General features: G+C 51.3%; 1 pseudogene; it reads right to left on the bottom strand.

The window, feature by feature from the left end:
- Positions 1–19,053, bottom strand: part of LOC148138816 (uncharacterized) — a 56,916-nt pseudogene extending 37,863 nt beyond the window's left edge.
- Between the last annotated feature and the right edge of the window lie 6,658 nt (positions 19,054–25,711).

Here is a 25,711-nt window from a genome sequence, read left to right as displayed (position 1 = left end):
CCCCTCCCTGACTCATCCCCACCCAACTCTGCTCTCACCCCCTTCCTGACTGATCCCTACCCAACACTGCAATCTCCCCCTCCCTGACTGAACCCGACCCAAGACTGCACTCTCCGCCTCCCTGACTGATCACTACCCACACTGCAATCTATCCCTCTCTGACTGATCCCTACCGTACACTTCAATCTCCCCCTCCCTGACTGATCCTTACCCAACTTTGCCCTCACCCCCTCCCTGACAATTCCCTACACAACTCTGCAATCTCCCCTCCCTGACTGATCCCGACGCAACACTACATTTACCCCCTCCCTGACTGATCCCTACCCCACGCTGCAATCTACCCCTCCCTGACTATTCCCTACACAACACTGCACTCACACCCTCCCATAACTGATTCCGACACAACACTGCAATCTCCCCCTCCCTGAATGATCTCTACACAACACTGCACTCATCCCCTCCCTGACAGATCCCTAGCCAAAACTGCAAACACCCCCTCCCTGACTGATCCCTAGACAACACTCCAAACTCCCGCTCCCTGACTGATCCCTACGCAACACTGTAATCACCCCCTGCCGGAATGATCCCTACACAACTCTGCACTCACCTCCTCCCTGACGGATCCCGACACAATACTGCACTCACACGCTCCCTGACTGATCCCTACACGACATCTCCAATCTCCCCCTCCCTGACAGATCCCTACACAACACTGCACTCACCCCATCCCTGAGTGATCCCTACCCAACACTACGCAAACCCTTTCCCTGACTGATCCCTACCCAACACTGCACTCACCCCCTCCCATCTGATCCCTATCCAATACGGATATCTCCCCCTCCCTGACTAATCCCTACCCAACACTGCAATCACACCCTCCCTGACTAATCCCTACCCAACACTGCAATCACACCCTCCCTGACTAATCCCCACCCAACACTGCAAGCAGCCACTCCCTGACTGATCCCTACCCAATACTGCACTCACCCCCTCCCTGACTGATCCCTACCCAACACTGCACTCACCCCCTCCCTGACTGATCCCTACCCAACACTGCAATCTCCCCCTCCCTGACAGATCCCTACCCCACACTGCAATCTACCCCACTCTGACTGATCACTACCTAACACTGCAATCTCCCCCTCCCGGACTGATCTTTACACAACATGGCACTCACCCCCTCCCTGACTATTCCCTGCACAAATCTGCAATCTCCCCCTCCCTGACTGATCCCTACCCAACACTGTACTCACCCCCTCCCTGACTCATCCACACCCAACTCTGCTCTCACCCCCTCCCTGACTGATCCCTACCAAACACTGAATCACCCCCTCCCTGACTGATCCCTGCCCAACACTGCAATCTCCCCCTCCCTGACTGAACCCTACCCAACACTACACTCTCCGCCTCCCTGACTGATCACTACCCACACTCGAATCTACCCCTCCCTGACTGATCCCTACGCAACACTGCAATTACCCCCTCCCTGACTGATCCCTACCCCACGCTGCAATCTACCCCTTCCTGACTATTCCCTACACAACACTGCACTCACACCCTCCCAAACTGGTTCCGACACAACACTCCAATCTCCCCCTCCATGACTGATCCCTACACAACACTGCACTCAAACACTCCCTGATTGATCCCTACCCAACACTGCAATCTCCCCCTCCCTGACTGATCCCTACACAACACTCTAACCTCCCCCTCCCTGACTGATCCCTACACAACACTCTAACCTCCCCCTCCCTGACTGATCCATACCCAACACTGCAATCTCCCCCTCCCTGACTGATCCCTACACGACACTGCAATCTCCCCATCCCTGACTGATCCTTACCCAACACTGCAATCTCCCCCTCCCTGACTGGAACCCTACTCAACACTGCACTCACACCCTCCCTGACTGATCCCTACCCAACACTGCTATCACCCCATCCCTGACTGATCCCTACACAACACTCCAAACTCCCCTTCACTGACTGATCCCTACACAACACTGCACTCACACACCTCCCTGACTAATCCCTAACCAACACTACGCAAACCCCCTCCCTGACTGATCTCTCCCCAAGACTGCACTCACCCCCTCCATGACTGATCACTACCCAACACTGCAATCACACCCCTCCCTGCCTGATCACTACCTAACACAGCACTGTCCCCCTCCCTGAGTGATCCCTACGCAACACTGCAAACACCCACTCCCTGACACATCCCTACCCAACTCTGCACTCACCCCCCCGACAGATCCCTACGCAACACTGAATCACCCCCTCCCTGACTGATCCCATCCCAACACTGCAATCATCCAGTCCCTGACTGATCCCTACCCTACACTGCACTCACCCCCTCCCTGACTCATCCCCACCCAACTCTGCTCTCAACCGCTCCCTGTCTGATCACGACCCAACACTGCAATCACTCCCTCCCTGACTGTACCCTACCCAACACTACACTCTCCCTCTCCCTGACTGATCCCTACCCGACACTGCACTGACCCCCTCCCTGACGGATCCCTACCCCACACTGCAATCTACCCCTCCCTGACTGATCCCTACACAACACTGCACTCACCCCCTCCCTGACTGATTCCTACACAACACTGCACACACACTCCCTGATTGATCCCTACCCAACACTGGAATCTCCCCCTCCCTGACTGATCCCTACACAACACTGCACTCATCTCCTCCCTGACAGATCCCTACCTAAAACTGCAATCAACCCCTCCCAGACTGATCTCTACACAACACTCCAACCTCCGCCTCCCTGACTGATCATTACATAACACTTTACTCACACCCCTCCCTGACTAATCCCTACCCAACACTACGCAAACCCCATCCCTGACTGATGCCTACCGACACTGCCCTCACCCCCTCCCTGACTGATCCCTACACAACACTGCACTCATCTCCTCCCTGACAGATCCCTACCTAAAACTGCAATCAACCCCTCCCAGACTGATCGCTACACAACACTCCAACCTCCACCTCCCTGACTGAGCCCTACACAACACTTCACTCACACCCCTCCCTGACTAATCCCTACCCAACACGACGCAAACCACCTCCCTGACTGATACCTACCCGACACTGCCTTCACCCCCTCCCTGACGGATCCCTACACAACATCTCCAATCTCCCCCTCCCTGACTGATCCCTACCCAACACTGCACTCACCCCCTCCCTTACTGATCCCTACACATCACTGCACTCACCCTCTCCCAGACTGATCCCTACCCAACATTGCAATCTCCCCCTCCCTGACTGAACCCTACCCAACACTACACTTGCCGCCGCCCTGACGGATCCCAACCCAACACTGCAATCTACCCCTCTCTGACTGATCCCTACCTAACACTGCAATCTCCCCCTCCCTGACTGATCCTTACCCAACATTGCACTCACCCACTCCCTGACTATTCCCTATACAAATCTGCAATCTCCCTCTCCCTGACTGATCCCTACCCAACACTGCAATCACCCACTCCATGACTGATTCCTACACAACACTCCAATCTCCCCCTCCCTGACTGATCCCTACACAACACTGCACTCACACCCTCCCTGACCAATCCCTACCCAACACTTCAATCTCCCCCTCCCTGACTGATCCTACACAACACTGCACTCATCCCCTCCCTGACAGATCCCTACCCAAAACTGCAATCACCCCCTCCATGACTGATCCCTACACAAAAATCCAAACTCCGCTTCACTGACTGATCTCTACACAACACTGCACTCATCCCCTCCCTAACTGATCCCTACACAATACTGAAATCTCCGCCTCCCTGACTGTTCCCTACCCACCACTGCAATGTCCCCCTCCCTGACTGATCCCTACCCACCACTGTAATGTCCCGCTCCCTGACTGAGCCTTACCCAACACTGCAATCACATCCTCCCTGACTTATCCCAACACAACACTGTAATCCCCCCCTCCCTGACTGATCCCTACCCAACACTGCACTCACCCCTTCCCTGACTGATTCCGACACAACGCTGCAATCTCCCCCTCCCTGACTGATCCCTACCCAATATTGCAATCTCCCCCTCCCTGCCTGATCCTGACCTAACACTGCACTCTTCCCCCCCCGACTGATAGCTACACAATACTGCACTCACACCCTCCCTGATTGATCCCTACACAACACTGCACTCACCCCGTCCCTGAGTGATCGCTGCCCAACACTACGCACACTCCCTCCCGGACAGATCCCTACCCAACACTGCAATCACCCTTTCCCTGACGGATCCCTACCCAACACTGAAACCATCCCTCCCTGACTGACCACTACCCAACACTGCAACCATCCCCTCCCTATGTGATCCCTACCCAACACTGCAATCACCCCTCCCAGACTGATCACTACCCAACACTGCAATCTCTCCCTCCCTGACTGGTCAATAAACAACACTGCACTCACCCCTTCCTGACTGAGCCCTACCCAACACTGCACTCACCCCCTCCCTGACTGATCTCTACCCCACACTGCAATCTACCCCTCCCTGACTATTCCCTACCCAACACTGCACTCACCCCCTCGCTGACTGATTCCTACACAACACTCCAATCTCCCCCTCCCTGACTGATGCCTGCACAACACTGCACTCATCCCCTCCCTGACTGATCCCTACCCAAATCTGCAATCACCCCCTCCCAGACTGATCGCTACACAACACTCCAACCTCCGCCTCCCTGACGGATCCCTACACAACTCATCACTCACACCCCACCATCCCTGACTAATCCCTACCCAACACTACGCAAACCCCCTCCCTGACTGATGCCTACCCGACACTGCCCTCACCCCCTCCCTGACTGATCCCGACACAACATCTCCAATCTCCCCCTCCCTGACTAATCCCTACCAAACAATGCACTCACCCCCACCCTGACTGATCCCTACACAACACTGCAATCTCTACCCACCCTGACTGATCCTTAAACAACACTGCACTCATCCCTCCCTGACTGATCCCTACCCTCCACTGCAATGTCTACCTTCCTGACTAATTCCTACACAACACTGTAATCACCACCTCCCTCAATGATCGCTATCCAACATTGCACTCACCCACTCCCTGACTGATCCCGAAGCAACACTGCAATCTCCCTCTCCCTGACTGATCCCTACCCAATACTGCAATCTCCCCCTCCCTGCCTGATCCCTACCTAACACTGCACTCTCCTCCCTGACTGATAGCTACACAATACTGCAATCTCCCCCTCCCTGCCTGATCCCTACCTAACACTGCACTCTCCCCCCTGACTGATAGCTACACAATACTGCACTCACGCCCTCCCTGACTGATCCCTACACAACATCTCCAATCTCCCCCTCCCTGACTGATCCCTACCCAACACTGCAACCATCCCTCCCTGACTGACCACTACCCAACACTGCAACCATCCCCTCCCTGAGTGATCCCTACCCAACACTGCAATAACCCCTCCCAGACTGATCACTACCCAACACTGCAATCTCTCCCTCCATGACTGGTCAAGAAACAACACTGCACTCACCCCCTCCCTGACTGATCTCTACCCCACACTGCAATCTACCCCTCCCTGACTATTCCCTACCCAACACTGCACTCACCCCCTCCCTGACTGATCTCTACCCCACACTGCAATCTACCCCTCCCTGACAATTCCCTACCCAACACAGCACTCACCCACTCCCTGACTGGTTCCTTCCCAACCCTCCAATCTCCCCCTCCCTGACTGATCCCGACACAACACTGCACTCACACACTCCCTGACTGATCCCTACCCAACACTGCACTCATCCCCTCCCTGACTAATGCCTACACAACACTGCACTCATCCCCTCCCTGATAGATCCCTACCCAAACTGCAATAACCCCCTCCCAGACTGATCGCTACACAACACTCCAACCTTCGCCTCACTGACTGATCCCTACACAACTCATCACTCACACCCCTCCCTGAATGATCCCTCCACAACACACAGAACCCCCCTCTCTGACTGATCCCTACCCAGCATTGCAATCTCCCCCTCCCTGACTGATCCCTACCCAACACTGCACTCACACCCTCCCTGACTGATCCCTACCCTACACTGCACTCACCCCCTCCCTGACTCATCCCTACACAACTCTGCAATCACCCCCTCCCTGACTGATCCCGACACAACACTGCACTCACACACTCCCTGACTGATCCCTACCCAACACTGCACTCATCCCCTCCCTGACTGATGCCTACACAACACTGCACTCATCCCCTCCCTGACAGATCCCTACCCAAACTGCAATCACCCCCTCCCAGACTGATCGCTATACAACACTCCAACCTCCGCCTCACTGACTGATCCCTACACAACTCATCACTCACACCCCTCCCTGAATGATCCCTCCACAACACACAGAAACCCCCTCCCTAACTGATCCCTACCCAGCATTGCAATCTCCCCCTCCCTGACTGATCCCTACCCAACACTGCACTCACCCCCTCCCTGACAGATCCCTACCCAACACTGCACTCACACCCTCCCTGACTGATCACTACCCTACACTGCACTCACCCCCTCCCTAACTCATCCCTACCCAAGTCTGCAATCACCCCCTTCCTGACTGATCCCTACCCATCACTGAGTAATCCCCTGCCTGATCCCTACCTAATACTGCAATCTCCCCCTCCTGACTGATCCCAAACCCAACACTGCAACCGCCCCCTCCCTGACTGATCCCTACCCAAAACCCCAATCTCCCCCTGCTGACTGATCCCAACACGACACTGCACTCACCCGCTCCCTGACTGATCCCTACCCAACACTGCAATCTCTCCCAGCCTGACTGATCCCTAAACAACACTGTACTCATCCCTCCATGACTGATCTGTACCCAACACTGTAAACACTCCCTCCCGGACTGATCCCTCCCCAAAACTCCAATCACCCACTCCCTGACTGATCCCTACCCAAAACTCCAATCTGCCCCTCCCTGAGTGATCCCTACCCAATACTGCAATCTCCCGCTCCCTAACTGATCCCTACCGAAAACTCCAATCTCCCCCTCCCTGACTGATGTCGACCCAACACTGCACTTACCCGCTCCCTGACTGATCCCTACCCAACACTGCAATCTCCCCCTCCTGACTGATCCCAACACGACACTGCACTCACCCGCTCCCTGACTGATCCCTACCCAACACTCCAATCTCCGCCTCCATGACTGCTCCCTACCAAACACTGCACTCACCCCCACCCTGACTGATCCCTACCCAACACTGCAATCTCTCCCAGCCTGACTGATCCCTAAACAACACTGCACACATCCCTCCCTGACTGATCTGTACCCAACACTGCAATCTCCCCCTCCTGACTGATCCTAAACCCAACACTGCAACCGCCCCCTCCCTGACTGATCCCTACTCAAATCTCCAATCTCCCCCTCTTGACTGATCCCAACACGACACTGCACTCACCCACTGCCTGACTGATCCCTACCCAACACTCCAATCTCCCCCTCCCTGACTGATCACGACCAAACACTGGACTCACCCCCACCCTGACTGATCCCTACCCAACACTGCAATCTCTCCCAGCCTGACTGATCCCTACCCAACACCGCACTCATCCCTCCCTGACTGATCTGTACCCAACACTGTAATCACCCCCTCCTGGACTGATCCCTACCCAAAACTCCAATCACCCACTCCCTGACTGATCCCTACCCAAAACCCCCATCTCCCCCTCCCTGAGTGATCTCTACCCAACACTGCAATCTCCCGCTCCCTGACTGATCCCTACCGAAAACTCCAATCACCCACTCCCTGACTGATCCCTACCCAACACTGCACTCACCCCCTTCCTTACTGATCCCTACCCAACACTGCACTCACCCCCTCCCTGACTGATCCCTACCCAACACTGCAATCTCCCCCTCCTGACTGATCCCAACACGACACTGCACTCACCCCCTCCCTGACTGATCCCTACCCAAGACTGTAATTCCCCCTGCCTGACTGATCCCTACCCAATACTACACTCACCTCCTACCTGACTGATCCCTACCCAACACTGCACTCACCACCTCCCTGACGGATCCCTACCTAACACTGCACTCTCCCACTTCCTGACTGATAGCTACACAACACTGCACTCACACCCACCCTGACTGATTCCTGCACAAAATCTCCAATCCCCCCCCTCCCTGACGGATCCCTGCATAATACTGCAGTCTCCCCATTCCTGGATGATCCTTATCCAATACTGCACTCACCCCCTCCCTGACTGATCCCTACCTAACACTGCACTCACCTCCTGCCTGACCGATCCCTCCCCAACGCTGCAATCCCCCCACTCCCTGACTGATCTCTACCGAAAACTCCAATCAATCCCTCCTTGACTGATCCCTACATAAAACTCCAATCTCCCCCTCCCTGACTGATCCCTACCCAAGACTGCAATCCTCCCTCCCTGACTGATCCCTACAATACTACACTCAACCACTCCCTGACTGATCCCTACCTAACACTGCACTCACCCCCTGCCTGACTGATCTCTTCACAATATTGCAATCTACACCTCCCTGAATGATCCCTACACAACACTACTCAAACCCCCCCGACTGATCCCTACCCAACACTGCAATCTTCCCCTCCCTGACTCATCCAAACCCAACTCTGCACTCACCCCTTCCTGACTGATCCCTACCCAACACTGCACTCACACCCTCCCTGACTCATCCAAACCCAACTCTGCACTCACCCCCTCCCTGACTGATCCCTACCCAACACTGAATCACCCCCTCCCTGACTGATCCTTACCCAATACTGCAATCACCCTCTTCATGACTGATCCCTACACAAAACTGCACTGACACACTCCCTGACTGATCCCTGCCCAACATTGCAATCTCCCCCTCCCTGACTGAACGCTACCCAACACTACACTCTCCGCCTCCATGACTGATCACTACCCCATACTGCAATCTACCACTCTCTGACTGATCCCTACCGAACACTTCACTCTCCCCCTCCCTGACTAATCCTTACCCAACACTGCCCTCACCGCCTCCCTGACTATTACCTACACAACTCTGCAATCTCCCCCTCCCTGACTGATCCCTACCGAACACTGCACTCACCCCCTCCCTGACTGATCCCTACTCCACACTGCAATCTACCCCTCCCCGACTATTCCCTACCCAACACTGCACTCACCCCCTCCCTGACTGATCCCTACCCAACACTGCACTCACCCCCTCCCTGACTCATCCCTACCCAACTCTGCACTTACCCCTTCCTGACTGATCCCTACCCATCACTGAATCACCCCCTCCCTGACTGATCCCTACCAACACTGCAATATCCCCCTCCTGACTGATCCCATCTCAACACTGCAATCACCCACTCCCTGACTGATCCCTACTCTACACTGCACTCACCCCCTCCCTGACTCATCCCTACCCAACTCTGCACTCACCCCTTCCTGACTGATCCCTACCCATCACTGAATCACCCCCTCCCTGACTGATCCCTACCAACACTGCAATCTCCCCCTCCTGACTGATCCCATCTCAACACTGCAATCTCCCCCTCCCTGACTGATCCCTACACAATACTGCAATCTACCCGTCCCTGAATGATCCCTACACAACACAACACAAACCCCCTCCCTGATTGATCCCTACCCGACACTGCAATCTCCCCATCCTGACTGATCCCTACCCAACACTGCAACCTCCCCCTCCCTGACTGATCCCTACCAAAAACTCTAATCTCCCGCTCCTGACTGATCCCAACACAACACTGCAATCTCTCCCACCCTGACTCATCCCTAAACAACACTGCACTCATCCCTCCCTGACTGATCCCTACCCAAAACTCCAATCTCCCCCTCCCTGAGTGATCCCTACCCAAGACTGCAATCACCCACTCCCTGACTGATCACTACACAACACTGCAGTCTCCCCTTCCCTGACTGACCACTACCCAACACTGCAACTATCCCCTCCCTGTGTGATCCCTACCCAACACTGCAATCACCCCCTCCCTGACTGATCTCTACACAAAACTCCAATCTCCCCCTCCCTGAGTGATCCCTGCCCGACACTGCAAACTCCCCCTCCCTGACTGATCCCTAACCAATATTGAACTCACCCCCTCCCTGACTATTCCCTACCCAACACTACAATCACGGCCTCCCTGACTGACCACTACCCAACGCTGCACTCACCCACTCCCTTACTGATCCCTACCTAAAACTGCACTCACCCCCTCCATGACTGATCCCTACCCAAGACTGCAATCCCCTCCGACTGATCCCTACCCAATACTGCACTCACCCACTCCCTGACTGATCCCTACTTTACACTGCACTCACCCCCTGCCTGACTGATCTCTACACAATACTGCAATCTACCCCTCCCTGAATGATCCCTACACAACACTACACAAATCCCCTCCCTGACCTAACCCTACCCAACACTGCACTCACCCCCTGCCTGAGTGATCCCTGCCCGACACTGCAATCTCCCCCTCCCTGACTGATCCCAACCCAATATTGAACTCACCCCCTCCCTGACTATTCCCTACCCAACACTGCAATCACGGCCTCCCTGACTGATCACTACCCAAAGCTGCACTCACCCACTCCCTGACTGATTGTTACCTAAAACTGCACTCACCCCCTCCCTGACTGATCCTTACTCAAGACTGCAATCCCCCCTGACTGATTCCTACCTTACACTGCACTCACCCCCTGCCTGACTGATCTCTACACAATACTGCAATTTACACCTCCCTGAATGATCCCTACACAACACTACACAAACCCCCTCCCTGTCTGATCCCTACCCAACATTGCAATCTTCCCCTCCCTGACTGATATTTACCCAACACTGCACTCACACCCTCCCTGACTGATCCTTACCCTACACTGCAATCACCCCCTCCCTGACTCATCCCTACCCAACTCTGTACTCACCCCCTCCCTGACCGATCCCTACCCAACACTGAATCACCCCCTCCCTGACTTATCCCTTACCAACACTGCAATCACCCCATCCCTGACTGATCCCTACACAACACTGCACTCACACACTCCCTGACTGATCCCTGCCCAACCCTGCAATCTCCCCCTCCCTGACTGAACCCTACACAACATTACACTCTCCGCCTCCATGACTGATCACTACCCCACACTGCAATCTCCCACTCCCTGACTGATCCCTACCGAACACTGCAATTACCCACTACCTGACTGATCCCTACCAAAATCTCCAATCTCCCCCTCCCTAACTGATCCCTACCCAACACTGGAATCACCCCTCCCAGACTAATCCCTACCCAACACTGCAATCACCCCCTCCCTGACTGATCCCTTCCCAAAACTGCAATCTCCCCCTCCCTAACTGATCCCTACCCAACACTGGAATCACCCCTTCCAGACTAATCCCTACCCAACCCTGCAATCACCCCCTCCCTGACTAATCCCTACCCAAAACTGCAACCATCACCTCCCTGAGTGATCCCTACCCAACATTATAATCAAGGACCCTTCATGGACCTAAGTGGACATGTTTGTGCAGAATTGCAGGAGTTATTTCTCCTCTGTGTTGACCGTGGAGAAGGACATGAAGGCTTGGGAACTTGGGGAAGTTAGTGATGATCACTTGTGGACAGTCCATGTCACAGGAGAGGAAGCGTTGAATGTATTAGAATGTATGTAGGTGGATAAATCTCCTGGTCCTGACCAAATATATCCAACAACGCTGCAAGTGTTGTGAGAAGCAACGGATGAGGTCCCGGAAGATTGGAGGGCAGCAAATGTTGTGCCCTTTTTCAAGAAGGGCTGCAAAGAAAAAGCCTGGGGACTATAGATCAGTAAACCTAACACCCGTGGTAAGTAAGTTACTTGAGAAGATGCTACGCATTTGGAAATACAGCATTTGTTTGGGAGTAGTCAGCATAGCCTTATGTGTGGGAGACCACGCTTCACAAATTTGTCAGCGTTCTTTGATGAAGTGATCAGGAAGGTTGACGAGGGCAGGCCAGTACATGTCGACTCTACAGATTTCAGTAAGGCCTTTGATAAGGTTCCACATGGTACCTTGATCTGGAAGGTTAAATCGCATGAAATCCAGGGGCTGTTGGCAAACTGGGTATACAATTGGCTTGATGGTAGGAAGCAGAGGGTAATAGTCAGACTGGAGGCCTGTGACTAGTGGTGTGCCTCAGCGGTCATTAGATTAGATTAGATTACAGTGTGGAAACAGGCCCTTCGGCCCAACAAGTCCACACCGACCCGCCGAAGCGAAACCCACCCATACCCCTACATTTACCCCTTACCTAACACTACGGGCAATTTAGTATGGCCAATTCACCTGGCCCTGCACATCTTTGTCACTGTGGGAGGAAACCGGAGCACCCGGAGGAAACCCACGCAGACACGGGGAGAACGTGCAAACTCCACACAGTCAGTCGCCTGAGGCGGGAATTGAACCCGGGTCTCTGGCGCTGTGAGGCAGCAGTGCTAACCACTGTGCCACCGTGCCGCCCACCTAGAATCATAGAATCCCTCCTCTGTGGAAGCAGGCCCTTCGGCCCAACAAGGCCACTGGCCCTCTGAAGATTATTCCATCCAAACCCATTCCCCTACCCTATTACTCAACATTTAGCCCTGACTAAAGCAACTTACTTACACATCCATGAACACTATAGGCAATTGAGCATGGCCAATTTACCTGACCTGCACATCTTTGGGTTGTGGGAGGAAACCGGAGCAGCCAGAGGAAACCCACGCAAACACAGGGAGAACGTACAAACTCAGTTGGAGTGGCATAGTGGCTCAGTGGTTGGCACTGCTGCTTCTCAGCGCCAGGGACCCGGGTTTGACCCCAGCTGAGGGTGACTGTCTGTGTGAAGTTTGCACATTCTCCCGGAGTCTGCGTGGGTTTTCTCTGGGTGCTCTGGTTTCCTCCGACTATCCAAAAATGTGCAGGTCTTTTGAATTGGCCAGGCTAAATTGCCCATAGTGCGAGGTGCATTCGTCCAGGGTAAATATTGGGTCAGGAGAATGGCTCTGGGTGGGTTACTCTTCGGCAGGTCGGTGTAGACTTGTTGGGCCAAATGGCCTGTTTCCATACTGTCGGAAATCTAACCCTAACAGGATCTAACCCACACAGACTAGGTTGGAATTGAACCCAGACCCACGGTGCTGTGAGGCAGCAGTGCTTAACACTGAGCCATTGTACCGCTGAACTGGTCAGTGCTAGGCCCATTGCTGTTTGTCATCTATATCAATGATTTGGACGAGGATGTTTAAGGCATGATTAGTAAGTTTGCAGATTACACTAAAATAATTGAGGAAGGTTCTCAGCAATTGCAACAGGGCCTTGATCAGCTGGGGAATTGGGCTGAGAAATGGCAAATGTAGTTTAATACAGATAAGTGCGAGATCTTGCATTTTGGAAAGTCACATCAAGACAGGGGTTTCATGGTGAATGGTTGGGCCTGAAAGAGTGTAGTGGGACAGAGGGACCTTGGATTCCAGGCGCATGGTTCTCTGAGAGTGGAGTCACAGGGAGACAGGGCAGTGAAGAAGGCTTTTGGCACACTGGCTTTCATCAGACCGGACATTGAGTATAGAAGTTGGGAATTTATGGTGCAGTTGTGCAGGATGTTGGTGAGGCCGCACTTGGAATATTGTGTTCAGTTTTGCCCACCTTGGTCTTGGAAGGATGTTATTAAACTGGAAAGAGTGCAGAAGAAATTTACAAGGATGTTGCCAGAATTCAACTAAAGTTATAGAGAGAGGTTGGACAAGCTCGGACATTTTCTTTAGTGTGTAGGAGACTGAGGGGTGCCCCTATAGAGGTGTATAAGATCATGGGAGGCATGGATAGGGTGAATGCACTCAGTCTTTATCCCAGGCTTGGGGAATCGAGGACGTAAGGGCATCAGTTTAAGGTGAAAGGGGAAAGATTAAAAGGGAACCTGAGGGCGAATGCTTTTACCCAGAGATTGGTACACATATGAAATAAACTTCCAGCAGAAGTGGTCAAGGAGTATACATTTAATAACATTTAAAATGCACTTGGACAAATACATGGAGAGGAACGTATTGGAAGGGTATGGGCCCAGTGCAGGGAAATGGAGTTAGTGTGGATGGGCCAGTTTGGGCCAAAGAGCCTGTCTCCATGCTGTAGAACTCTATTACTCTATGTTTATACCCAGGTGTCCCATAATACAGAAGCAGCCAAAACCATAGGAACACGAGTCGGTACAAATGTGAAACAGTCCTGCAGAATTTGGCAGGAAGCCAGCCTGGCCTTGCAGTGAAGGGTTCCTGGCACAGGAGCTGTGGTGAGATGCCCATAAAGAACTGGGGAAGGAAGCTGGAAAGCTCACTCCACTGCCGATAGCCTGGAGGAGCCCATGCTGGGGTAAGGCAGCTGGGATCCGGTCACCCCAGGGAAACCGACAGGCTGTGACCGAGCTAGGTCTCCGAAACAATAAGCAGGACAGAAGGTTGCAGGAAAATCTCACCCACATGGGACTACTCCAGTTACAATTGGGAAGAGCCCAATCCAGTGAAAGGAGGTTATCTGGGGATGGGGAGGCAGTCTCAGGTTACATTAATAATCTGGAAGGACAGTGTATGAGCTCCAAGCAGCAGCATGGGTCCTGTACACCTGCAACACTGAGCAACACACATCAGGCCCTAGTAGAAGGTGCCAGGAGCAAATACAATCCCTAGGGAACCACGGCTCCTCCCAGAAGGGGATAATGTGTGCCTTTGGTGTTCTACCTCCCCAGGGAGATAATGACAGGCTCCACACTGACGCATCCACACCCGCCCACGGATGGGGACTCCCATTGCCTTGCTCCAAGGTAACTGCACTTTTTGCCCCCAGCGCTGAGCCACAGCCGAACTCAGATTCCATGAATCATGTGGTTACCCAGTGTAAAGCAGCTTATGGTCTCACTGCGTACAGCCATTCCAGGCACCCAGCTGGTTGGCAGCACCAAAAAGATCCCATCTCTGACCCAGATACATGTTTGGATGAGATTGACCGACAGTCTGTCAGACACAGAGTGGACGCTGAGGAGCAAACCAAATGAATCGCCATGTGCCTTAGTCCAGCAGGCCATTCAGCTCTCCCTGAGGGCCAACAGCTAGGGAGGGGCATCCATGATGAGATGAAGGCAGCGATCCTCACTGCTCGAGGGCAGGATAAGGCATATCCTGCAGAGGCGTTACATAACTGCAGAACAACAACCAGGAGAATGCCCCTCCCCTCCCCTGTCAGCTTCACCCGGAGACTCTGGGTCCAATATGTCTGGATGTTTGGGGATATGACCTGCACCTCTCTTAGCGATGAGAAACTGGGCCCGACCTTTTGTCTCCCATGTCTCAGAAAGGAGGAGTGACACCTGGGATTCCACCCCTCAATCGCACCAGTAATGAGGCTTGGGCTCTCTGCTAATTTATTGCTGAATACGAAATAGACTTTAGGGATTTCCACATTGTGTTACAGGACCTCAGGGATCAGAAGCGATTGGTAGGGTTCCCCCGAGAATGGGTACATGGTAGTAGGATACCAAGCACCCTGCCTGGACTAGGGTCTGAGTTCGGACAGCGATATCCCAGGAAGCCCACCAGGAAGAATTCCTCAGAAACAAAATTAAAAACGGGCTGTGACCAGGAGGGAAGTCTCCTCCACCAGCTTGTCCCACACATACCAGGCTCTCACAATGGACTAGTCATTAAACTCACAGGGAATTCCTTGTTCACGAACATTTATCACAAACTGACACTAATCATAATGAATGTATCAGGGATACAGTAATCAGAGTGGTGTCCTTCCACATTAAAGTAATCATGTTCCCAACTGACCCACAGGATAATGGGACAAGGGACAGGGAAATTTGAGGGAAAACACAGAACCCAGAACAGTAATTAACAGACAAAAGAAAAGGGAACTACTTAATGATTTAGCCACAGTATACGTCCACCCCCAGGGCAGGAGTGTTACCGGTCAGTACGCTGACTTAGCTAATTTGGAGAATAAACTCAGGATCCTGACCCAACAACTCTCTAATGAGCCTGAGAAAGACTGAACACAGAAAACCCAGAGGAGACCATGGGACAACTCGTGGAGAATCAGGCTAACCATCACTTAGTGACCAGACTGGAGGGTCACGCCAACACGATTCACCAGATCATCCACGGCGCCACCAGAGATGACGGTGAGCAGTAAAACCACACCCTGTGCAGTAACGGGATGATGGAACAGCTGAGGGAGGGGTTCAGGCAGGCCAGCCAAGGGAAAGTCCCATCCCGGGTTAGTGACAAACAGCATAAATATTTGTTCCAGGAGAACACCCACAACAACATCTCTCACTGCGAGTGACAGCAGCTCACCAAGGACTGGGTTAATAACAGCTGTAAGGACACTCTAGGTGGGACACCTGGGCTTGGTTTGAGGGATTACACTTAACCCAAGTGACCAAAGTTAGGATGAAGACCAAATTATCGGAGTTGTATAAAAAAGATATTTGGATGGGCTACCATGATTACCTCCCACTTACTGTGCAGATGAAGGGAACATTGCCAGGGACCATACTTACGTAGATGGGAAGGAACAGGTCATACCATGACATTCCCATAGCCTGTAATCCAAGAATTCGGCTCCTCTCACATCGGCTGTGGTCCTAACTGCACTCACCTTGATATATCTCGGGATACCGGTGGTTAGGATTGCAGGCTGCAACAGATGGGTACGATCATGGTGAATAATGCCTGGACACACCCCCAGGGGCTGGAAGGTAGATGGAACTCCCTGGGTGATCACTTTAGTTTCATTCATTTGCAGTGTTTGAGTGTTCATGGCTGGGCCAGTATTGATTTCCTGCCCATAGTTGCCATTACGACAGATTGGCCATGTTAAATTGTCCATTGTGTCAAGGAATATTCGGGCCAGCTGGAATAGCCATAGGAAATGGAGGGTTTCAGGGATATCATTGGGGGAGTGGGTCTGAGTTGGATTCTCTTCAGAGGGTCATTGTGGACTCAATGGGCCGAACGGTCTGATTCTGTTCTGTCAAGATTTTATGATATCACTTATAAGCTATAAGACTTAGGGTGTAAGTTTGCTCGCTGATAGGTTTGATATCCAGACGTTTCGTTACCTGGCTGGATAGCATCATCAGTGGCGACCTCCAAATGAAGCTATAAGACCATCGGTTTGGAAAAAGTACACAATGGCTTTTGCACAGACAGCTGGCTACTCTGACAACAAGCATAACCAACTTTTAAAATTAGGTTTGTAATTTATTGCATAAGATTATTTTCTTTCCATTCAAGTGGATGAGTTGGGGGAGATGTCACAACCTCCTGGCTAAAACACAGATAGACAGCCAAGGTTTATTGGCCAAGGAAATCTCCCAAATCACAAAACCCGCACACCAGGCACAGCGCACACACAGCATAATGTACAAGGCAACCGTTATTCTGGACAGACGTATGCACCAAACAAAGGAGGGCCCAGACAGGAAGGCACCGGGTCCTGCTACACAAAGAAACTTACACCAACAAGCCATCCAAATGATTAGCAATGCTTCAAACTATTAACAGGTTCTCCTAATTGGCCAGAACTATAGAAAGTTCCGAAAAACCATCCAGAAATGAACAAAAACAGCGTTTATCTGCAGACTGATTGCTTGAATCTCTGGAGACCTTCTGAGGAGACCAGCATGGCAAGAGACAGAGACCATCTGACCATCCAGAGAGAGAGAGGGCGAGAGAAAACTGTTTCGCAGACCCAGAGGCAGAATCAGAAAGAGAGAGAGAAAGAGAGAGAAAGAAAGGCAGGCTGAAGAAAAACCCAGGGGCATGGGAGAGAGGGAATGTAAAAATCTATTGAGAGAGAGAGTTGGAACCAACTGGAATAGCAAGTGTCATCCCTTCAGACTGTCCATGTCTTAACTCCTCAGTCTTAGTCTGAATTCCCCTTCTCTCCCTCTCTCTGTCCCCTCTCTCTCTGTCCTTCTGTCTGTCTGTCTCTCTTTCTCACGCACACTCTTTCTCTCACTCTCTCCCTCTCCCTGTCTCTCTCTGCCCATCTTTCTCCGAACCCCTTTCTCCATCCACACTCTCCCCATCTCTGTCTCTTTTTCTCACCCTCCCTTTCTGCAGTCCTCACTTTCTCACGCAGGTAAATGAGTCTGGGTTGACTGACTGGTCTGTGGCTGTTTTAATGCACAGCAAGATCCCAGGCTTCTATCACAGATGGAGTCCTTTCTGCTCATTCCCCCCTCCCCCATTAAATGATCTTGGTCCTGTTCAGGATCCTCAGGATTGTCCCCTGAATGGCCTCACTGACTATCCTTTCTGTGGAGACCTCTTCTCTGTGTTGTGGTTCTGTTCGCCAAGCTGGGAATTTGTGTTCCAGATGTTTCGTCCCCTGTCTAGGTGACAAAATAAGAGCTTGGGAGCCTCCTGTGAAGCACTTCTGTGATGTTTCCTCCGACATTTATATTGATTTGCCTCTGCTGCTTCTGGTTGTCAGTTCCAGCTGTCTGCTGCAGTGGCCGGTATATTGGGTCCAGGTCGATGTGTTTGTTAAATACAAATCACTATAAATGTCGGAGGAAACATCACAGAAGTGCTTCGCATGAGGGTCCCAAGCACTGAGCATGTCACCTAGACAGGGGACGAAGCATCTGTAACACAAATTCCCAGCTCGGCGAACAGAACCACAACAACGAGCACCCGAGCTACAAATCTTCACACAAACTTTGAACACCTCTTCTCCATCCTGTCTCAGACTTTGCGTCTCATGCTGCTCCTCCCTCAATCTCTCTGTCTCTCACAGCAGCCCCTCCTTTCTCCACAAACCCCATCAAACAGTCCCCCGTCTCTGGGTGTACAACTCCTCCCTTGTCTTCCAATCTCCCCCTTCCCATGTAGACCCACAGCTCCTGGGCTGGAGGACATGGTGCAGAAACTAACACACCTTTTGACTGATTGCTGTCTTGCACAGCAAGATCCCACTCTGCAACCATTCCCCAGCCACTCACACTGTCCTTCTCCCTCCATATGTGTCCTTCTTCCTCTCCCTGTTTCTCACTGCCCATCTCTCTCTCTCCTCAATTTCTCCATCCCGACTCTCTCCATGTCTCTCTTTCTCTTTTTGTCACCCTCCCCTTCTCTTTTTCTTCATTTCAGACTTAATGAGAAAAGTACTTTTATGTCCCCTACACCAACCCCCTCCCCACAGTCGGGGTAACATTCGGGAGAGACCAGGAAAAGGTTGATCCCCTGCATTAACTGTACAGCATCCAGCGGCACAGAGACAAACTCTTCCCAATGTCCCTTTCCCAGTCACTGGGACAGAGCAGAGGGGTCCAGGGAGAAAGCGGGAGAGAAACTACAAGAGAGAAAGAGAGATCGACAGACAGATATTGAGAGGGAGGGAGAGAACACGAGAAAGACAGGCAGGCAGAGGGTGGGAGAGAAAGTGAGAAGAACTGAAAAAGAGCAGGAGAGAGGCAGATATAGATAGGGAGAGAGAAAGAGTAAAACCCCAGGAAGAGAAATACAATGTCAGACAGATACAAGGTGAAAAAGACAGTGAGTGAAAGTCAAATAGACAGCAAGAGAGAAAACTCGGGCTGAGATATAGGACAGAGAGAGAGAGAGGAGTTGCAGCAGCAGCATAGAGCTGAGAGAGTGGGGTGGGGGGGGGGCTGCTGCGATGCAACGAAAATGATTTACAGACAAGAAAGGCAAGATCCCACAGAGCTGAGAGAAAGATGCAGAGAGAGATGAGCAAGTTGTTGGTTTGTGGAAGATTGAATGATTAAACATTCCTGAAAAACATGATGGGGTGACAAAGGGGCAGAGTGTTGTAGGAAGGGAATCTGCAGGGAAATGTCAACAGGGCAGAGATATGAAGGATGTTGTGAGATAGGGATTGAAGGAAAAATGTGGGAGAGACAGCTGGGAACACAGACATATACATACGAGCTCTCATGGGAGTGGGAAGCAGTGAGATTGGTAGGATCAGACTGTGCAGCTGTCCCCTCTTGCGTTTTGCGGCTTTGTCTCTCCTCAGTGTAGAGACAGCCTGAATCCCACAATGTGTGTGTGTGTGTTTGCTCTCTCTAATTCCGGCTCCTGTCTGATGATTCCGCATAGCAGAATAATTTGATTCTCTGTCTCTGTACTGTCCGTGTTTCAGCTCCCAAATCAAATGCTAAATCGTTCACGATCCTATTGAATAGTAGAGCAGGCTCGAGGGGCTGAATGGTCTCCTCCTGTTCCTATTTCGGATGGTCTTATGTTCTTAACGCTACCTCCCAGCTCTTGGCCCACACACTGGAGGTTATGACTCCACAAGGGACTGATCGGTCGAGTGCTGCCCTCTTCCGTGAGTATCGGAGGGAATCAGCCTGATTTGGATTGCAGTTGCAGCCTCTCAGTGAGAAGTGAAATCTCCTCGAGATTCCCCTCAGTCTCTCACTGTAAGGTGGAGCAGGCCAGACTCGGGGAAGCAAACAGCTGGCCAGATGTGCTCTGTCCTCCAGCTCCATTTCAGAAGGCCACGTGGAAGGGGCTTGTTTCCTTCATCAGTTTCCCGTGCTCTCCCTTCTGGGTAGGGTGGTTGCCGAATGGCCTTGCTCCTGGCTCCTATTGAGGTGCAGGCTGGCTATGATGGGTTATACAGGGCATGCCCCTGGAGTGAGGTCAGTTAGCTCAGTTGGCTGGACAGTTGGTTTATAATGCAGAGTAAAACCAATAGCGTGTGTTCAATTCCCACAGCAGCTGGGGTTACCCTGAAGGACTCTCCTTCCCAACCACTTCCCTCAGCTGGGCCATGGTGACCCTCTGATTAAAACACCACCAGACACCGCTCTCTAATGAGGAGCTGTCCCATGCTCTGGTAAGACTACGCTGACATTACACTGGTTTGTACCTGGAGCACTGTGTGCAGGACGAGTCACTGCATTGCCCGAGGGATGTTAGTGTGTGGGGAAAGTTTATTGGATGAATCCCCACTGGAATAAACAGCACTCTCTTTCCCCCAGTTAAGTCACTCTTGCAGCTTTTGTGTCTTTGGAGACACAAGGACCAATTCACCTGAAACAACAGCTGGATTTTATTTTCATGAGCACCCAATAAGATTAGCTAGCTTACATGCACACGCGCACACACACACATTCTCATTCTCTCACACATCCACTCACTCTCACACACAGACACACTCTCTCTGACACACACACACTCTCTGTCTCTCACACACACAGACACTCTCTCTCACATACATACACACAGACAGACACACAGACACAGGATCTCTCAAACACACACAGACATTGTCACACACACACATAAACACATAGTTACTGTCTCTCTCACACACAAACAACGCAGACACACGCTCCCTCAAACACACACAGACACACTCTCTCTCACACACACATGGACACACACTCTCTCACACACACATACTGACACACACTCTCTCACACACACAGACACTCTCTCTCACACACACAAAAACACACAGTTACACTCTTTCTCTCACACACATACACACGCAGTCACACACTCCCTCAAATACACATAGACACACTCTGTCTCTCTCACACACACACATGGACACACACACACACACACATGGACACACACACTCTCTCACACACAGGCACACTCACTCACCCACACACATACACACAGACACACACTCTCTCACACACACATACACATTCTCTCTCACACAAGGCACACTGTCATACACACACATAGACACACAGAAACATACACACATAGACACACAGACACACACATAGTCACACAGACACATTCTCTCACACACAGATACACTCTCTCACACACAAAGACACACTCTCACACACATACACACAGACACACTCTCTCTCACACACATACACACACATACACACTCTCTCACACACACCCTCACTAACACATATGCACACAGAGACACACACTCCCTCAAACACACACACACAATCTCACATGAACATGCACTTTCTCTCTCACGCACACATATATAGACACACAGAGATACACATGCATCCACTCTTTCACACACACAAACACGGACAGTATCTCTCTCTCTCTCTCTCTCTGACTGTTTCTCTCTCGCACACACATACACACACACAGGGCTGTAAAGGCATTGTTGAGGTTTTGATGGAGAAATGATTTCTCCGAGGACTGAGCCATGATCTCACATGATGACTGCTCCGGGGGGGGGGGGGGCAGACAACAGCTACAGAGACTTGTTGGATCTTCCTGTGCACCACCTCTTGCATCAATAGCATTAGTCTGTTTGGGTGCCTGATTTTCTAAAACGTCTCCAAGCAACAAGTAACAATAGATTGATGAATGTTTTCCTCCAAACCATGTTTCAGACACATGTTGCTGTTATTTTTCACTGATTGTTTAAAATGATCTGAATGTTCTGAAATGGGAAGTGGCTTCCATTTCAAATTACAATACCAGAGCGCCTCGGGGACACTGAGGAAATGATCAGGAGATTACATCTGTTCCTTTCTATCCTCTGCACTCTGTACCACCCGATAGTGCTCCCTCAGTACCTCAGATAGTTCTCCCTGAATACCTCAGATAGTTCTCCCTCAATACCTGAGATAGTGCTCCCTCAATACCTCAGAAAGTGCTCCCTCAGTACCTCAGATAGTTCTCCCTCAGTACCTCAGATAGTGCTCCCTCAGTACCTCAGAAAGTGCTCCCTCAATACCTCAGACAGTGCTCCCTCAATACCTCAGATAGTGCTCCATCAATACCTCAGAAAGTGCTCCATCAATACGTCAGAAAGTGCTCCCTCAATACCTCAGAAGGTGCTCCCTCAATACCTCAGAAAGTGCTCCCTCAATACCTCAGATAGTGCTCCCTCAATACCTCTGAAAGTGCTCCCTCAATACCTCAGATAGTTCACCCTCAATACCTCAAATAGTGCTCCCTCAGGACCTCAGATAGTTCGTCCTCAATACCTCAGAAAGTGCTCCCTCAATATCTAAGAAAGCACCACTTTGTTGTGTTTAACCCCCAAAACCCCTCAGACAGTAGCTCCACAAAACATTCACAGCCTCAACACTTCAGGGCTCAGCCCAGCTCCCCCCTCAGACTGCGTTCAAACCCCTTCAGACTGTAAGGACCCACATCCACCCCTGTCCAAGATTGGAGCCCAGGTCCCCAGAACATGACTTGTCTCTCTGGATTAATTTTAGAATTCCTACAGTGTAGAAGCAAGCCATTCCGTCCACTGACTCCACACTGACTGTCTGAACAACATCCCACCCAGACTCATATCCTGTACTCTATCCCTGTAATGCTGCATTTCCCATGGCAACTTTGGACTGTGGGAGGAAACTGGAGCACCCGGAGGAAACCCGCACAGATACAGAGAGAATGTGTATACTCCACACAGACAGTCACCGGGAGTTAGAATCAAACCACTGAGGCACCGTGCTGTCCTCTCTCCATGGATGGCATGTCATCTAACCTTTTACTAAGCAATCTCCCATGAGAAACCTTCTCATCTGTCTTCTTGGTCATCCCTTCAAAAGCTCTATCAAGTTGGACACACCATTTCCACAAACAAAGCCAAGCTGACCATCCCTAATCAATTCTTGCTTTTCCATATGCATGTCAGTTGTCTCACAGAATGCCCTCCAACAGCTCACAGCTCCATAGTTCAATGGCTGTTCATTGTAGCCTTACTTCAATAATGGCACATCATTAATCACCCTCCAGTCTTCAGGACTTCACCCGTTGCCACTGATCGGTCCATCTGACAAGGCCATCTACATCCTTCTGTAATCTAAGGCTATCGTTCTCAGTATTTATCACCCAACCAATCTTCATATCATTAATGAACCCACTGATTAACCATCCAACATTCAAATCTAAATCTTTTCTAACAACCACATCAGCAAGACCCCAGCAGTGAGACATGAACGGACAGAGATTTCTAACTGGGCCGTCACTCTACCTGCCACTCAGCATTCTGTGCCAAATTCCTTGGATCTTGAGTTTTTATGTTCACTATCAGTTTCCAATAAGGATCCTGATAAAAGCCTTACTGACCTCCAAGCAAGCGACAGAAAAGTATTGCCCTTATTGACACACCTGGTCACCTCCTTAAAAAGTGCAATCCCATTGGTCAGACCCGAGCTTCCCTTAACACAACCATTCTGACTGTTCTTCATGAACTCCATTCTCTGTAAATGCTGATTAATTCTATCTCCCAAAATTGCTTCCAACAGACGCCCCACCCACGGTATTAGCCTGACTGGCCTGTAGCTGCCTGGTATATCTCAGCACCACATGGTCAATCCGATGACACCTCTCCTATGGCCAGAGGGGATTTGAAAATGTTTGCAAGTGTACCTGCTACTTCCTCCATCACCTCAATCGGTAAACTGAGATACATTTCCACCGTCTTTGGAGATTTATTGGGTTGTAAGAAGGCCAGACCACTCAGAGCCATCTCTCTCTATATATATGCTAATACATTTAATTGTATCACAGAGCATCGTCACGATTTCATATCAACCCTGTCCCAATGAACATTGACAAAATGTATCCATTCACTGTAGCCTCTGGGTCCATGCACAAATTCTCACTGTGTTCCACAACCTACTCTTTCTCTCATTATCAATTCACCCTTAATGTCACTGTAAAGTCCTTTCAGATTTTTATTTCCTCTCTTAGCACTCCTCGCTCCCAGGCAAATAGCCTGCGATATGATTTGGAGGAGTGTGGGATGTCATTCTGGATGTGGATTAGCATTGGGAAGCTCAGAAATAAGGAACACACGACTGTGCTGAGTGTGGGGCAGTGGGATTCATTTGGGATGAGCACATGGAAGCTTAGGAATAAACCTCAGCTCTGCAGCATGAAAATATCCCTTTGAGCTGGCAGGTCAGTCACACGAAACGAATACTTGATCGCTGGGAAAAGAGGGTGGTAACCAAATGAAGATGGTCTGTTTGTACACAGTCTCTGGAATCTGGACGTGGGAATCATTACTGAGTAGGGTATGTAGGAAGCAGAGGCAGAAATGTGCTGAACAATTTCAGATATTCCTCGTCGACCACAAGACATGGGAGCAGAAATTAGGCCATTCAGCCCATCTGATAATGTTGCACTCACTCAGTACTGACTCTCTAACAATGCAGGTATCCCCCAGACTGATGCGCTGACAGTGCAGCACTCCCTCAGTCATGATCCTCTGACAGTGTGGCACTCCCTTAGTACTGTCTCTCTGACAGTGCAGCGCTCCCTCAGTACTGACCTTCTCACAGTGCAGCACTGCCCCCAGACTGACCCTCTGACATTGCGGCAATCCCCCATTACTGACCCCCTGATAGCGCAGCACTCCCTCAGTAGTATCCTCTGACAGTGCAGCACTCCCTCAATAATGACCCTCTGACAGTGCAGCATTTCCACAGCACTGACCCTCCGACAGTACGGCATACCCGCAGTGCTGACTCTCTGACAGTGTAACCCTCCCTCAAACTGACCTTCTGACAGTCCAGCACTCCCTCAGTACTGACCATCTCACAGTGCGACACTCCCTCAGTACTGACCCTCTGACAGTGCAGCACTCCCTGAGTACTGACCCTCTGACAGTGCAGCGCTCCCTCCGTACTGACCCTCTCACAGTGC

Source organism: Chiloscyllium plagiosum, unplaced genomic scaffold, assembly GCF_037043375.1.
Source record: "Chiloscyllium plagiosum isolate Xiang-an unplaced genomic scaffold, Cpla_swu_hap1 HiC_scaffold_39, whole genome shotgun sequence".
Taxonomy (NCBI): domain Eukaryota; kingdom Metazoa; phylum Chordata; class Chondrichthyes; order Orectolobiformes; family Hemiscylliidae; genus Chiloscyllium; species Chiloscyllium plagiosum.
This window is presented reverse-complemented; position numbering and strand designations above follow the sequence as displayed.